This window comes from Gossypium hirsutum, chromosome A05, assembly GCF_007990345.1.
Source record: "Gossypium hirsutum isolate 1008001.06 chromosome A05, Gossypium_hirsutum_v2.1, whole genome shotgun sequence".
NCBI classification, from domain to species: Eukaryota; Viridiplantae; Streptophyta; class Magnoliopsida; order Malvales; family Malvaceae; genus Gossypium; species Gossypium hirsutum.
This window is the reverse complement of record NC_053428.1, coordinates 95,212,610-95,223,535: the sequence shown is the minus strand read 5'-3', so window position 1 is coordinate 95,223,535 and position 10,926 is coordinate 95,212,610.

Genomic DNA, 10,926 nt, shown 5'->3' with positions numbered 1-10,926 from the left:
GCTCGCACCAGCTCCCGCACGCTGTTGCTGCCACCTGCCCTGCCTGCTGATCCAGCCGACGCACCTGCCTGCTGCATCCGCCCAAGCAGCTGCTTCATTCTGCTGCTCCCTTGCACCGCATGCAAGCCTGGAATCCTGCGCACCAACTAGCAGCCTGCTTCCAAGCACATCCACCAGTTGACATGGCAGCAGCTCACGCTTGGCCCTCACGCACGCACCCGTTTCCACCGCCCAAACAGTTGCGTTAGTTGCTGCCCTTGTGCCGTGCGCACCTCAGCCATAAAAATCAAGGCCCTTCTCACTCTTACACCATATCATCATTAAAATTTGTCGCTACCATTATCACGATCACCTTCTATTTGAAATATTTTGCTCCCAATTTAATTTTTTTTAAGTTCTTATTTTTCTTTACGCAAAGGTGGCAAGAAATTTCTTTCTCTTAAATTTTAATTTAATTATTTACCCTTTCAAATTTCATGAATTGTTAAATTAGTTATATTTTTGAGAAAATATTTGATTCATCTTATTTTCAAGTTGAATTATGCCTCGTAAAAGAACTCATGCCTCTATTCAAGTTGAAGGATCACAAAACAAATTTCACTGTGAAGAAGCACAAGCGAGATACAATAGCATCTTCAAAAATCAGCAAATGCTCCCAAAAAAAGGCTTTACACTGAAAGAAAACAATTGTATCGATTTCATGGCGTGCATTCGACAAATTGCTAAACCCCTCAATTGGGAGTTGTTTTGTGAGAAAAGACCTTGTGCAGATGAAGAGATAGTTCATGAATTTTATGTGAATTTGACCTCAAGCTAATTAACGGAAGTTGCTGTTTGAGGAATCAAGGTACCAATAAGCTCAAATGCTATTAAGAATTCTTTTAATTACCTGATTTTGAATACAACGGATATTCTTTTTTAATGAGAAATATTGAGGTTGAAAAATTGCAAGAAATTCTTGAGGAACTTACAATTCTAGGTTCTAAGTGGACTGTGTCAAAGTATGGAACTCACACTTGTCGTAGAGAATATTTGACACCATTAGCAAAGGTATGGTTTTATTTCATTCAATTCAGCCTTATGCCTATTTCATATGGACCACAATTTCATTAGAGCGAATGTTCTTGTTATACTCGATTTTAACAGCAAAGACCATTGATATGGGAAAAATCATTCTGAGGGAAATGTGAAATTGTGCCGCTAGACGTTCTGGCCCAACATACTTTCCCTCTACGATAGCAATTTTGTGCTTGAAAGCTAAAATTCTTGCAAATGTAAAGAAGATAGGTTATAGCCAGGGCACAATCTCAGATTGGAACCTCCCGAATAGCTAAAGATTTTGTTTTTCAGCAATGAGTTGAATTAAGCGAGGATCCCGAAGAAGAAGAAGAAGATCCCGCAGAGATCAAACCAATGCAGTCAGCTAAAATCCCTGATAAGGTAGAGCCAATTGACGAACCTAACATGGCAACCTCAACATTCAGAACTCAATCGCCTCACCTAGATCTTCGTGATGAATTGTCAAAGTTGATGGACCTAATGCAAAGTATGTAGTGGCAGCAACAAGCTTACTGGATATTTTCAAAAATATGAGATGACTTAATGAGAAGCGCTTTTATGAAAATATTCAATGACCCGTTTATTTTTGTTCTTGAGTTTTTGGATTTTATATTTGAACCATGGAGTCCAATATCGAAGAGGGAACAAAGTAGTTATACAAAAAAAAAAAGACGATGGAGCATAAGATGAGTCGGATTCTGAGGGATCTGTAAATTAATAAAAAGGAGGGACCTTTACCATATTTTATTTTCTTTCTCAGAATGTTCAATATTTTCAGGATTAGGTTCTATTAGGTTTTTTATTTCTCACATAATAAAATAAGAGGTGGAAATCAAAAATAAAAATGAACAAGTTGCAAAATAAGAAGTGTGGCAATAGATATGTACATGTCTAGGATTGGATCTAGAGAGAGCTTGGTACTTAAGCAGTTAAATTGACTCACATCCTCTTTTCTAGAATCCTACCTGGTGTATAGTATATATTGACTTCTAACAAAGAGGACATTGTTCATCTTAAGTAGGGGGACCGAAAAATTGAAATTATTTCCTCTAAGAATAATTTTTTCTTTTAATTATGGTTAGGTTATATTTTGTTCAAAAATTTGAAATTTTGTTAAGTATGCTAAACTTCAGTAAGAATAAAGTTCTATTATTTCAATAATTGTTATGTTAGCTGAATTATGACATAAATGTATTCTTAATAAAGTATGTAAATCATACCATAAAATTTTTAGTTCCTTAGGAAAGCTAGGCATGCATGAAAGTTTAAGTCTCTAGAATTGACTTAGTAATTTCTTAAAGCGAAATCCTAGGAAGCATGGAATGTTGAAAATGATTTAGACAAACTTTTGTTTGGACCGTTTGAGCCTTTCAAGCTAACCTTGATGAACTTTTATCCTTTGAAACCCACCTTTGAGACTATATGACCTAATTTTATTTGAACCTTTGCAATATTTAGCCATCACTTCTCTCATAATTATCTTTAAATTGTCCCAAACACTAGACTCAGTCTATTCAGAATATTCTTTGATAATAAGGTTGGGGGAGTTCAAAAGAAGTATCAAGTGCTAGAAAAAATTGTAGTATATACAATAAAATGCTTGTGTTAAAAAAAAGAAGAAAGATCATATCTACTCGAAAGAAATAGATGTACAAAAGAGCATGTAAAAGAAAAATGAGTTGGTGTATTGAAGGTAATTATTCCGAAAGGTTCGATGCAAGTTGAGGCTAGGGTTTTTAGCCTAAATTTATCTATCTTTTACCTACCCCTAGCCCAGCCATGTTATAGCCTATTTAAAAGACCTATTGATTTAAATCTCTGTGCTACCTACATTAGTGGGGAGAAATTGCTATGTTCAACATATGAAGACATAAGTTAAACTTAATGATTGCAGCTTAATCTTAAATAAGGGAATAAAATCAAATTGGTAGGGATTTAACATGTCTTTATTGAGAAAGCATTTAGTCTATTTTTTTCTATCATAATAATAATTGAGATTAATTTGAACGATATGTATACTTAAGTGGCATAAATCTCAAAATTTTTGTTCTTGAGCATAAGTATACTAAATTCATAATTATGGGAAGAATGTTTTCTGAAAGAGTTTTTCAAAGGTGTTTCCAAGAAATTTTTTACAATTTGTGCATTACTCGGGATGAGCAATGAATTAAGTTTGGGAGTATGGAAAGACAAAAATATATAGACTTTTTCAGCACCTTTTGAGCTCTAATTCATGCAGTTTCGTAGTAAATTTTGTCAAAATTCATACTTTAATTATAAAATAATTAACTTTCACTTAAATTATTAACATATTGAATTTTAATTATTTTTATAATAAATTTTTATAAATTTTTCTTATTTTCGATAGTTTTGCACAAAAAGGTGAAAATTGGCTTAGTAGAAACGAAAAATGCCTAAATCGTTAGAGGAATTTTTGCATTGAGTGAACAAAGGGCAAGATTAAGTATTTTTCCAGCCAAGGTTGGTCCAAATGATGATAATTTATATACATTATATTTAATTTTTATCCAAGTTTAATTGGGTTAAAAATTAATATAAAGCCTGAAGGAGAAATTGGCCTAGTGTGCTAAGCATTGAAGGCTGATCCAATAAAGAAATTTGCAGCCCAAAACTAACTTAATAAGCTAACCCAATCAGCTTATTTAGCTGATTTAATTAATTGAAAAATATCCCTTAGGTTTCTTTAAATATCCATTCAAACCCTCCACTTTTTGTGGTTTTAAAAAATGCCTCAAGCTAAATTTAACAAAGTTTGAAACATTCAAACTTTGCATCAATGTGTGGCCGACCAAGGGGGATATGTGGCTGCTGATTTTTTTCTATTTTTAGCAACCAATCCCACCTATAAATACTATCATCTCCTATTCATTCAACACACCTCTCATTCACACTACTTTCTCTCTTTTGCTCACTTTCTCCCTTCCAAAACCTCTATTTGTTTCCCATTTTTCCCTTCTATTTCCCTTTGTCGATTTCCCTCTTGGGAAAGAGCTTTCAACCACCTTGGGTATTAGTATTCAAGTGATTATAGAAGCCTTGAATCAACAGAACGAGTGGGGAAGGAGAGAAGCAAACTAGTCTGACTTCGGAGAAACACTGGATTTGATTCTAGTTTCCTATCATTTAAATTTTGTTGTTGTTGTTATGAACATGTCTACCAATATTTCTTATGTTTCTATTCTTAATTTAATTAAAATGGCTTAAATTTAATTCGGGTTAGGTTGATTGCATTTCGTCTACTTAAATTATTAAAGTCATGTTTGTGTTTTTATAGGTCTTGGTAAATTGTTTGATTAAGTAAAACCATGATTATGTTATACTTGCATTATAATTGTAAGGTAACTAATGATTTAATTATTAATTGTATTGAAATTTTAATTAATTGACACAATACCTAATTAGTGCATGTTTAATCTTTTAAGGTAGTTGAGGTTTAAATTAGCGACGGTATTAAAGGGTACATTAGCCTTGCATAACTTGCAAGATTATTGTGATTAAATTGTTTCTTCACTTAATGTTTTACTTGCTTATTAAAATTGATTAATTGTTTGAATTGACATAGTAATATGTTCAAGAGATTAGTTAATTTGGTAAGTTGGTATGTTCTCTAAGTTAACAAATTATCAAGTTGCCGTGAATTTATTCGTAACAACATGAACATTGTTTTAATAATATTAAGTTAAGAAATATAATTGATCTAACAAAATTATGTCATATTGATTAAACTTATTTTTTAGAAATCGTGCATTGGAATTTTTACCTTTTAATTTTCTTAGTTAATTTTCTTAGTTAAAATCTAGTTTTATTAAACCCTTTTCCAAAAAAAAAAAAGATTTTCCTTCACCAAAGTGTTTTTAATTGCATTTCATAAATATTTTCTTACACAATCCCTGTGGGTACGATACCTTGACATGTACTTGTCACTTTATTACTTGTTGTGATTGTGTACACTTGCACATTTCCATCGTTCCAAGCCCATTTAGTCTGTTGTTTGGGTTTCACTTCCTGTTAGATGGTTTCCTATTTCCACCATTCTTATAATTTTCATTGTTTCCATTTCCATCACCATTACTCGTTTCTTTGGGATTGGAAGACTTAGACTTGTTTTTCCCCAGACCTAGCTTGACAAAAAATTCTAGCTTGGCCATGACTACAGTAAGCTCAGTGATACCTTGTTGACGTAACTCTTGCTTCACCTAAGGCTTCAACCTGTATTCAAACTAGTAGAAAGCTTCTTTATCACTCAAGTTATTGATTTGAAGTATCAACTCATTGAACTTTCGAACATACTCCCGAACAGTGTCTTGTGGTGTAAGCGAACGCAACTTAACCTTAGCCTCCTTTTGGGCATACTATAGGAAAAAATGCTTTTACATCTCTTTCTGAAACTCCTTCAAGTCCCAATTGCAATCCCACCTCGTCTCTTCTCTGTATACCTACAACGCCACCATAAAAGAGTGACATTAGGAAAATAGACAGCAACAATGTTTATCTTACTACATATTCCTTGATGCATATCAAATGGAAGTATTGTTCCATCCATAGGAGAAATTATCCACATCTTTTTCTAACCTCGTCCCTTCGAGCTCTTTCAAATTAGGAGCATCCATTTTATGTTGGTTTGGCCCCGAAGCCAACATCCCATTACCCAGAACAACTTTATATATAGTGAGCTCTCCCTTGAGCTACGCCACCTATTCCTTCAAAGCCATTACAATAAATTTGAGAGCATCATTCTTCTCTATTAGCTTCTCGGTCTGATCATCTAATCTGTTATAATTTGGTGTCGTAGATTAAACTAGTTTTCGTATTTGAGGAGCTTGAATACAAGCATTTTTATTATGTTCTAGTTGAGTATTTAGAATTCCATTTACATTTAATAAAAAGTGTAAATTGAGTCTTTTATTAACCTTAGGACCGAATGAGGCATAAGGGTGAGCTAATATATTTTTTGAGTGTGCAGGAGACCACTAGATGGCGTACCAACTCAATACTGGTTGCTGTGTTACAACACGGGGAGTTTGATGTTGCAACATAAGAAGCAGAGTACAAGAATTCTAAGGTTACCTTCAATGTCGCGACATAGCCAAGAGATGTCACGACATAGCCAAGAGATGTTACGACACACCCCTCAAGCTACCCTGAATCTGAGAATTCTACCTTCGATGTCATGACACAGGCACTAGGGTGTTGCAACGTCAGTTATGTATGAGAAATACTTACGAGCTAGAGGCGTTTTGGTTTGCACAATCAACATGTTTAATACGAGAGCAGCAGCTGACCTAGGGTTAGGGGCGATGACAACTCTAAATCTATATATAGGCTCATTTAACACTTGTTATGGACAACTTTTCATAGTTTATAATTTTCTTTGTAATTTCGGTTTCAGTTTTTCCTTAGGCTTTAAGTTATTTTCAGTTTTGCTATTTGCATTTTTTGGGATATTTGATTTGTGGAACTTGATCAACTCTTTGTGTATTTTGTACTTTAATTAATGCAATTCAGGATTATCTTAAACCTTTGTCTCTTGGCTTGTTATTAATGTTTATCTTTCATAGCAAGTTTACTATGTTTTTTAGATCCATGAGGAACTAATCCTCTTATGGGGGATTAGCGAGTGGAAGTGTGATTAATTGTTGTTATGTAGGGTTTTCTTAGCGAATCAATGTTTGGGAAATGAAGTACTTAAACCCTAGGCTTGACAACCCTAGAAATTTATCAAGGTGAGAATTAACCCAAAATTGGTATATCTAGATAAATATGAGTATAAATTGACATGTATAAGACTTAAATTTTGGTATGAAAATGTGATTGGTGAATGTGGTAAATTGTGTATAAGTGTTGGTGTAGGTGCAAAGCTAAAATGGGTGAAAAATAAAGCTAGGAAATGACTTTATTTTGTCCACACAGGTAGACACGGGCATGTGTCTTGACCTTATGTGACACACGACTTAGCACATGGGTATGTGGTCTGGCCGTGTGTCCCCTACATCTTAAATTTTAGAAACAAAATGCTCAGAATTAAGTACACAAACATGTGTCTCAGCCATGTGGGTAACACGGCCTAGCACATGGGTGTGTGACTTGGCCGTGTGATACAAGTCAGAGAGTTACACGGGGCAGGACACCGCCTAATGTACAGGCGTGTCATAGGGTCACACAAGCGTGTCCCTTGGCCACGTGGGTGTGTGATCCCTACATCTAGGAAAAATTTTGAAATTTCATGAAAAATTTTCTGAGATCCCGATTAAGTCCTGATTTGATTCTAATGTTTATATTGGACCTCGAGGGCCCATTCAAGGGACAATATGATTAGTATTGGACATGAATAGTAAATGATATGAAATATATGTAATTATCCTGTAAACTTTATAATGCTCTGTAACCATGTTCCGGCGACAGATACGGGTTAGAAGTGTTGCAAACAGACTATCATTTACTTCTTTAATCTCATCCCAAAACCCAAATTCCTTCATTAGCCAATCTTTAATCTGGTTCTCTCTTTCTACACGTACCAACTTCCGCTGTGTCTTGCTCAAGCAGTTCGTCGAGAAGTTAAGCCCGTGACCTATTTCTCATCACTTCCCAGGCTAGTTCATGAGCCATTATATTCGCTGATCTTGGAATGTGCTTAAATAATCTCTGATGAAAGAATCGTTTTTGACATTGTATGTTCCTTATCAAAGCCCCTATCATTGATCTATCCACCAGATCTGACATACTTTTCTTTACAACTGATGCTGAATCCCTTTCAATTATTACTGATGTAAATCCTTTTTGTTTCCCCAGTAAAATTGCTTGGAGACAAGCATGTGCCTCTGCTACAAACGAAGAAGCAACCGCCCTATGTACCACTGTTTTAGAGGCGAGAATCTCTCTAGAAGCATTTCTCGCAACCACCCTTGAAACCGATTTAGCCTGTGCCTCGTCAAAGGCCGCATCAAAATTCAATTTAATATCAGAGCCAATCCGGAGGGCACCATTCCACAATTATGTTTTCCTTGGTCAATTTACTAGTCTCGCACTCGTCTATTTCCTTGACATACCTTATGACCTATGTAGCAATATCACAACCCCTACTTCTCTACCCCTCATATAACCCCTTATTTTTTTCAGTCCAGATCGCCTACAAGGAACAACATAATAAACAACATTGCGACCCAGTACTATTTTTAAACACCTAAGTAAGCCATTCCTACCAATCCATATTTATTCCTATCAATACCCAATCAAGATTTAAGCTTACCCAGAATTCTCGTGTAACAGGACAGTCTCGCAAAAGGTGATCAACATTCTCAATAGCCCGTCAACATCTTGGGCACGCTATCTCCATCACCATTCTTTTTGTGAACAAATTAGTTAGAGTAGGAATGAAATTCCAAGAAATTTTCCAAATGCAAAGCTTAATTTTGGCTGGAATATGAATATTCCAAAGTTTTTTGTAAAAATATTTCATCTCGGTTTGTAAATAATTAGGATCAGTATTATCTTCATGTAATAGTTTGTAGGCACTTCGCACAAAAAAACTCCCCAGAAGGTTCCCCTCGCCAAACCATCCTATCATCACGAGCTTCCACAACCAAAGGGACTTTCAAAATTCTATCCGCATTATCCCTTGAGAAGGTAGAATTGATAAGTTCAATTTTCCATTCTCTTAACTACGCATTAATTAAGTCCGAAACTATATTGACCTCACCATTACAAATGTTTGTTGATACTTTATTGTTTGCAGTCCCCAGAAGCCACATATTAGCCATAATTGAAATTTTTCCTTAGTTCTTACCCTCCAATACAAATCACTCTTCAACAAGCCCTTAGCAGCCTACACACTCTTCTAGGTATACGAAGGTAGATTCCTTAACTCAGCATTTAAAAATTTAGTATTCGTAAAATACTTAGCTTTTAAGACTCACAATAATAATGAATTTGGATGATTAATAAAACACCACCCCTGTTTTGCTAATAAGGCAACATTAAATTTGGTCAAACTACGAAATCTCAATCCCCTATTCTCCTTTAATTCACATAGTTGATCCCAACCACACCAGTGAGCCCTCTTTTTCCATGACCTTTTTGCTACCAAAATCGAGCCATTATACTCTCCAAATCACCACAAAAAGATTTTGGAAGCAAGAAACATACCATAGAATAAGATGAAATGGCTTGCAAAACTGCTTTTATAAGGACCTCCTTTCCCTCTTGCGAAAGAAATCTCACACTCCAATTCTTAATTCTTTGCCTCATGCGATCTTTTAAAATTTGAAAAGAAGCTTTCTTATTTTTCCCTACCACGTTTGACAAGCCAAGATATCACTCCATATTATTCGAATGCCTAACCCTAAGAATATCAGAAACAACACCTCGAGTCATTTCAGGAGTATTTGTACTATAAAAGACAGTGGATTTTTCATAATTCACATATTGCCCAGAACAACTCTCATATTCCCTCAATATTGCCTTCAAAATTTCTGTTTCACCCTCACTTGCTTCAACAAACAAGATACAATCATTAACAAATAATAAATGTGAAATCAGAGGACCACTTCTACTTACTTTTGCACATTTTATCAAACCATCCCTCGAAGCTAATCTCATAAGTGATGAGAGACCCCCACTACAAATCAAAAATAAAAAATGACTAAGAGGATCTCCTTGTCGAAGACCCCTCATCAGTTTAAAAATTGTCCCTGCTTTTTCGTTCACAATTATAGAATAAGAGACAGTCGAGATGCATTTCATTATAATCTCTACCCATAAAATATGGAACCCCATTCGTAGCACCATTTCCTTTAGGAAAGACCATTCAATTCTATCATAACCTTACTCATGTCCAGCTTTAGTGCCATAAACCCTTTCTTCCCTATTCTCTTTTGTCGAAATGTATGCAAGATCTCATAAGCAAGAAAAACATTATCTGAAATAAGCCTTCTCGGTACAAAGGCGCTTTGAACGCTATCAATGCTGTCCTCCAATACGTGTCTAAATCGGTTAACAATCATCTTTGCTATCACTTTATACAAAACATTGCATAGACTAATTGGTCTAAAATTACAAGGTTTGTTGGTTGGGAAACTTTAGGAATTAACACAATATTCGTAACATTAACATAATCCACATACATACCTTCTTTCAAGATGCCTAAACAGAAGTCAACTACATCCGTTCCAACAATATGCCATAACTGTTGGAAAAAAAGAGTAGGAAATCCATCGTCCCCAGATGCCTTTTAGGACCCATTTCCTTCAATGCTAACATAACTTCCTCCTTCGTGAATTTAGCAATTAGCTTCGAGTGAGACGGATCTTTCAATTCCTGAAAGGATATGATCAAAGTTTCCATACCCTTTTGATGAGAAAAGGTTTTGAAAATAGTTTCGGGCAATATTCTCCATATCCCTTACATCTCTTATTTCTCTCCCATGCTCATGCTTTAAACTCCAAATAGTATTTCTTTTTTTCTTTTGCGAGGCGTAACTATGGAAGAAAGCTGTATTTTTGTCTCCCAACTTCAGCCAATTTACTCAAGCCCTTTGCACTCAATACATCTCATCCTTATCAATCTCGAGATTTAGATGGAATTTTCGCATCAATTAATAATGTTAAATTTTCATCAGTTCTTTCTCCACCCATCAAAATCTCCAAATTTGCTATCAACTCCTTCTTACGACCTGCCTTTTTGTGTCTAATCGAGGTCGTCCATCGTACCAAACCCTGTGTAACTTGTTCAATTTTTGCAAAATGTCACCTCTGGTGGACCTTCATAAGCTTCTTACTTCTTCCTTGAAAGAATCCTCCTTTACCCACCATGAGCTTTCCTTTACCTACCTTCTCAAAAGAGTACAAAATT